Below are 7,359 nucleotides of genomic sequence, written 5' to 3'. Positions count from 1 at the left end.
CTAAAGCAATTCTATAGAAAGAAGCTAGCTAGGTCGAACTCAATTCAAAGATGTAATACACTGTAGGTACCCTATATATTTGAGCAGGATATATATGCTGAAATGATGAGATTTACTTCCTTCTTCTTTTGTGTCTTTGATCGACAACCGTTGATTCTGAATTAATATAACTGTATGTTCGAGGAGGAACGAAACGAGAATGATGACAATGTAAAATAACATAACCGGACTTTTTACACTACTAGCAAAATGAGCTCTCATACTAATTTACTCACATTAACTATAATAAATCCATGAGATATACCAACTCACACAGTAAACCATATGAGATAAGTATATGTGTGTCCAGCAGAGATTGTATAACTAACGATAACCACAAAAAACAGTGTGTAATAAGAATACCCACAAAATTCAGTGTTATAGGAATATAGACATATGTTAATGTTAATGTATATAAGCTATATTGTTTATTGTATTTTCACATGGTTATCCAGGAGAAACTAATTCACACACATTTCAATGAGTATGAATTATTAGTTTATTTTAAGGTTGTGTTTTCTTTTGTATTTCTATAATATAACAGTGACTAATATAATTTGATACATATATCAGTGTCGATTATTGTTTACACAGATATCCGTGTAACATGAACATACAGATATCAGTATAAGAAAATAATTCTCAATTTTCAAATTCATACATGATTACAGCTAGCCGGCCTAGCCCCATACATAATTGAGAACGAACCATAAGCATCTCTCTCTCCCTCTCTCTCTTACCTCCTCATCTATTCTGCCGCCTCATGGCCCTCATCTAATTAGCTTCTTCATTTAGATTCAAACTCACATAGCCTCCCTCAACCCCATATCTCCCTTCTGTACCCATAGAATTGATCCATATATATTGTAGTGTTCTAAAAAGCGGTCTAGGTGGCCGTCTAGGCGCTAGGAGGTCACACACCGCCACGTTTTTTTCCTTGACGGTCATCTGTGGCGTTTTGTGAATTAGGCGGCCGACTAGGCGGTCCTAGGTGGTCTAGACGGTCAACCATCATTTGAGATTAAAAAAGAACCTAAAAAATGTCGCAGCTCTCACTCTTTGTCTCTTGTTTGAAAACTGAATCTCATCAGCAAAAGAAGAGGAAATAAATATGAATATTAAGTCTGAGTCCGATATTGAAGGAGTTAGGGAATAATTTGGATCTTTTATGAAAACTTCAGATTTAGTAATATTACATTTGTTTCATTATTTATCTTTTCTTATGGACTTTCTACTTAAGTTATTGTGAATTTAAACTATTTTAAGTATTTTTAAAAATAATTTAAACATTATTATATATATTTTAATCATTAAAATAGTTTAAAATATATGTATAAAAATAAATAAATATTAAATAATTCAAAACCGCCTAGGCGCCGCTTAACCGTCTAGGCGCTAGAAGGTGGTTGTCCGTCTGCATACCACTTAGCACTTTTTAGAACCTTGATATATTGTTTCACTTTGTTTCTCTTTGTTTTATGATTCAAACTCTCATTTATTCTTTACTTTATTTGATTTCCAGATCTCGGCAACTGATCAAGAACGCCAAAATTGGTCTCCGGCAATTAAGTGCAGCAAAGAAGTTGAGAATTGAAAGATGATAAAGCGAAGCAAACCCCTGGTGTCTAGTGGTAAGCACTATCTCAGAAATTAGCTTGCTAACTCCTTTTTATGTTGATCGATTTAAAGCTAGTTGGTTTTCATTCAAAGGTCTTATTTCTCTGTACTTGGCTTTGCAGTTTTGAATACGTATGCTATTATTGCCTAAAGAAATCCGTCAATGCTTTTGCAGATCACTAAATTTGTGAGACGGACGTATTTATGGAATAAAAACTTGGATCTATCATGCGACCATTGAAACAAAAAGCAGAATGTGAATACATCTGGAAAGATTTAGACTTTTGTTTTTTAAAGAATTACACATTGTTGAACTGTAATGGAGAAAAAAATCTTGGATGTAATAATAAATAATAAATAATGGAGAATATTTTTTTTTCAATACTACGACTTTTCCACACCGAAATATGTGTGAATTAGAAAACTCATTCACACATTGCATATTTTTAATTATATCTATTGAAATATAATGGGTCCACGTTAAAAATTTACACTGATTTTTTAATCTGTGTGTTATGATCATTATGTCACATTCCGCCAACATAAGCCAAATTTTATCTTGAGCATTCTAGATGGATCCGGAATATGGCGGAATACTTTGGAAGATCCTAGAAGGCGTTAGAAATCTCAAGAAGTCTTGAGATATTTCCGGACATCTCTAGAACCTTGGAGAGGCTAAGTGAACTAGACCACTCAAGAATACTCTAGAACACTCAAGGTTCATCTTAGAGTTATGTAGAGTTGTATAGAACTCTCTAGAGTCATCTACATTGTACATAGTCCTAGAAGTCTCTAGAACTAGCCAAGTAGGATGAGGAGGCTTATAAATAGCAAGTCACCCCTCTCATTTCATCCATCAAGCAATCAAGCAAGAAGCAAGCTATCAAGCATACTTGTAAGTTCTCTCTTGTTCAATATAAATTCTCTTTCAAGATATTCTTCTTTGCCTTTCAATTGTTCTAGCAGGGCGTTTGCGAGTTTAAGTCTGACTTAGAATAAGGGAGTTCCTAGGGTCGCACGAGTTGCATAGAAAAAGAGTAAGTTCGTGACAGTTAATATCAGAGCTTGTCACGGACCTAGCCATTCGGCTGCCACACTTGGTCCATGCCGCGCTCCATCCCCATGGAGCCAGCCTTATCCAACGGGGCAATACACTAGTTTCGCCTTGCCTTGGGCTCATCAGGGGATCGGCTCCAGACCCCTACCTGTGTGTAGGGCGGCCAACTCGCCTCTTTGACTTTAAGTCCTCGACTAGCAATAAGCTCTCCGAATTTAACCGGGTCGGCATGCTTAAACCCCTCGGAAGGAGCAGCCATATATCTCCCACACATTGAATCTTGGAGCAAATCCTGCATATGCATTAAGTTCTTTTAACCAGCAGCCCACGATCGACACTCCCAAAATAGGGACGTGACATCCTCCCCCACCAAACTTGGTGTACGTCCTTGTATACAACATCCTCACTTGCGGCCCGCGCATCCCTTGTGCGCCAACGCAACCCTTGTGCGCCCGCGATGCCTAGAGCGACGAAAAGGAGTTCCCAAAGATCTTCCACCCAACAATGACTTCGCGCCGGATCTCTCTTGTCCTGGACATTGTCATGGATCTTCTCGTCCGGTCCTCCCCCCTGGAGGCGACCTTGCCTACTCGACTCCCACGCGGAGCCCCCCGTATCTTGGGGACACGGCGACACGTGTGAGCGCTTGGCGAACACAACGACAACGATGTTGAGATGGCTCTGATACCACTTGTCACAGACCTAGCCATTCGGCTGCCACACTGGGTCCATGCGGCGCTCCATCCCCATGGAACCAGCCTTATCCAACGGGGCAATACACTGGTTTCGCCCTGCCTTGGGCTCATCAGGGGATCGGCTCCAGACCCCTACCTGTGTGTAGGGCGGCCAACTCGCCTCTTTGACGTTAAGTCCTCGACTAGCAACAAGCTCTCCGAATTTAACCGGGTCGGCATGCTTGAACCCCTCGGAAGGAGCAGCCATATATCTCCAACACATTGAATCTTGGAGCAAATCCCGCATAGGCATTAAGTTCTTTTAACCAGCAGTCCACGATCGACACTCCCAAAATAAGGACGTGACAATTAGCCCCCCTCCAAAGTACACTGATAGACATTTCGTAGCTACACTATGTCTAATAGTATTCTCACACTGACATCCGTGTGAATATCCTCAGTTCCCACAGATTAAAATCAGTGTGAGAACCCATTTTGCTAGTAGTGTTATTGATTGATAATGTGACATATATATATATATATATAAACATTACATACGGATAGAGGTGGCAAAAAGGCCGAAAAGCATGTAATGGGCCGGGCCGGGTTGAGATATTTGAGCCCATGGTCTCGGCCCGGTCCAAGCCTGTTTTGAGCCTAGCACGGCCCGGACACGATAAATTCATGGGCCGGCCCGTTAAACACATAATTTTATATTATTTATATAAATATTTAAACAATAATAATTATTAGACTTGAATATTAGAATTTTTAAATTAAAATGTCTTGATTATTTCATTATTTTAACTATAATATTTCACAAATATTATCAAATTAGTGAAGAAAACGTCATGATTTTGACATAGATAACGTTTGAAAAATAAAATTATATAATATGTTGTAGTATTTTAATTATTTTACTATTATAAATAGCTATATAAAATAAATATTCTAATTACATAATATTTTTTTATTGTAATTGTGTCCTATAATGGTAATAAGCCGGCCCGGACTGCTTCTTGGCCCGGCCCGACATAGGCATGGGCCATGGGCCGGGCCGGACCGAGCTTGATGTTTAAGCAAATGGGCCGACCCGAGCCCGTTACGAAAAATAAATTGCTCGGCCCAAGCACGACACGAGCACGGTTTTTGTCCGCATAAAATAGATCAGCCCAGCCCGTTTTCCACCTTTACATACGGGGTACCCCGAAAAAACAGGGATTCATATCTATTACATTAAAAATAATCTACTCCAATAAGAAAACATACTTAGGCTATAACACACATAAGGATAGAACTGTAATATTCCGGAACACTCCCCCTAGTGTCGCATGCCTAGATTGCATGGTGCACATAACGTTGCCTCTGTAAAAATCTTGTCAAACAAAATAAAAACCTCTTCGGTGAAAAACAAAAGCTTGATTGAAGGAGAAAAAACACAACACAGCATCTACGTTTGATAGCAACATGTGAGGTAAACTCCCCCTGATGTCTACGAAATTTGTCTCCCTGATTAGTGTCATAATCATGAAATACAGAGAACAACGTATACAACGTTCATTACATGTTTCTCAAACTTAGATCTTAGAAAACAATATTGCATAACAACTCAAAACAAGAGTTTGCAATGAAAATCAGATTTTCCACGCGTGGATCACGCACTAATACGGCCAAAACTTCTTCGTCACAATAGGTATAAGTGAACTATAAACAATTATGGAAAGTAGACACCCGTGGCTTTCTAATGACATATAACTCACAACCTAGTTCGACTGAAGACGTTCACAAAGGTATGTCAAAGTTGACTGACTTGCAAATTGCCGGACATAATTGTCCTACTTTGCTAAAATGGTCATAACTCACTCAGTACGATAGATATAATCGAATGGTTAATGTCCCTGGAAAGTAGACACATAGACATTTCCAATGGTACCAAATTAATCATAGTTCATCAAGTGAGCTATCCTATAGATCTTATTGGAGTTGACCTACGAAACTGAACAGATTCATATTTGTTACATTCAATGTGTCTTTGACGATACAATCCATGGATTAATGAATGACTTATTTTGATCTAAGATGGAACTACATATATCCTTTACGCTGCTAGTGCCATCTGCAACACCAAGACGGATGTTGGTGGTGGGAGTGATCTATTGGCGCCGTTGGTGTGGATATGATCTGTGTTGGTTTATTGAGTGTAGAACTAGACCCATGTCAATGGAACAATTCAAGTCCAATGATGATGCATAGACACATAGTTAATCACATCATAATAAAAGAATTAGTGTTCTAATAACAATTACATATTTAGCTCATTTAACCTCTTCATCATCTTTACTTAGACATAATAAAGAATCCAGAATTAGCTTTCATATGAATATGTATGGGTATAAGTTTTTGTAGCCGATTGTACTTCATTCTCCTGAAAGTCGCAATCTAACTGCATAAGCTCTTCGTGGTCTTGAGGTACTTAGTTGAGCAATTAAGGTCCCTCAGGCACTTTCATATATGTGTTCAGATCCCTTTACAGATATAATATGACCATTATCATATGATGCAAATCAGTTTTCATGGACACTACTACTAATCAAGTAGAGGAAAACAATTATGCCCATAACGAGAGAATATAACTCATCGTAGTCAATACTACGATAATGAGACAATCTCTGTGCCATAGATCTTGCAAATATCACATGACTTCAATATTCTCATTATTCTTACAAACAAAGACTAATATAACAAGTCTAGTTCATTTTGTATTGATCTTTTCCACTTCGGCCAAGCCACTCGTCTTTGATACTTTACAACGGAATAAGAGCATAAGCAAATACATCATCAATCATGGGCGAGCAATCCATTTAACACGCACGCGCTTATATGATCAATTGAGATATTTCTTTTGTTCTCTGACATCAACAAAATGAATCTGTAGCGTCATACAAAAACTTAGTTGATAGACATGTTTAGAGAATATCTCTTGATGATGGGTGGAATATTTGTGTATTCGCACTTCGCTTCTTTCTGGTTTTTTATTCCAAAGAATTTGATGATCTCCCCCTCTTCTGGGTAGGAGCTAAGACCGAAGCTATGACCCTTACTAGTTCATCCTTAAGTTTACCGCCCATATTTTGTGGTGCAATACCACGGGCGCCAACACCACAGCGTATGATGGTGCCATCGTCGGCTTCCTTCCCAATGTCAGGGATGGTGTCAACTGCGCTTGGACCAGGTCATATGAAATTCTCCCATATTTTGGCAGTTCCAATCTTACCAGAACATTACAACATTTATGTGTGATATCGTCACTTTCACAATATCGGTAAAGTCATTGAGCATCGAAACTCTCACTTTCTGGAGATCAATATTGCATTGCACTTCTTGCATTCCATATCTCTCATTTACGACGGGAAGTATGTCTCATCAAAATGACCGTCTGCGAATATTGCAGAATAAAGATCCACAGTTGTAGATTAGAAATAATAGACAAGTGTTGGTTACTCATAACCACCAAAAATACTTAATCGTCTCATGTAGACCAATTGAGATACTAAAATTGAGGCACATAAGTAACTTAACCAAATATGCATTTAGTGAAAAGAACGTTGAGATCGTATTTAGGAACCATCAAGTACTCACTAAACTTTTGGTTAGTTGTGGGTCTGAAACGAATAAGTGTCGTTGTATACAACACTGCATATCCCATGCAAAGACCGGCAAGATAGTACCCATAACCAAGCCTGAGCAATAAGTCGAAAAAGCTTGATGTTTTATCCTCTACTAGATCATTCTGTGAATGGACATGAGGAACAAGATGTTCAATGACGATCCTAGTAGACATGCAATAATCATCAAAAGTCTTGGAGGTGCACACTCCAGAGTTATCCAATCGAATAGATTTGAGATGATTGTTAGGGTCGTGAGACCTTATGTTGGTGATCTCAGCTAATGCAATATTCCTTGTGGATAACA

The sequence above is a fragment of the Argentina anserina genome, chromosome 7 (genome assembly GCF_933775445.1).
Source record: "Argentina anserina chromosome 7, drPotAnse1.1, whole genome shotgun sequence".
NCBI lineage: Eukaryota > Viridiplantae > Streptophyta > Magnoliopsida > Rosales > Rosaceae > Argentina > Argentina anserina.
The sequence above is the reverse complement of the archived record's forward strand: the minus strand, read 5'-3'. Positions refer to the sequence as shown.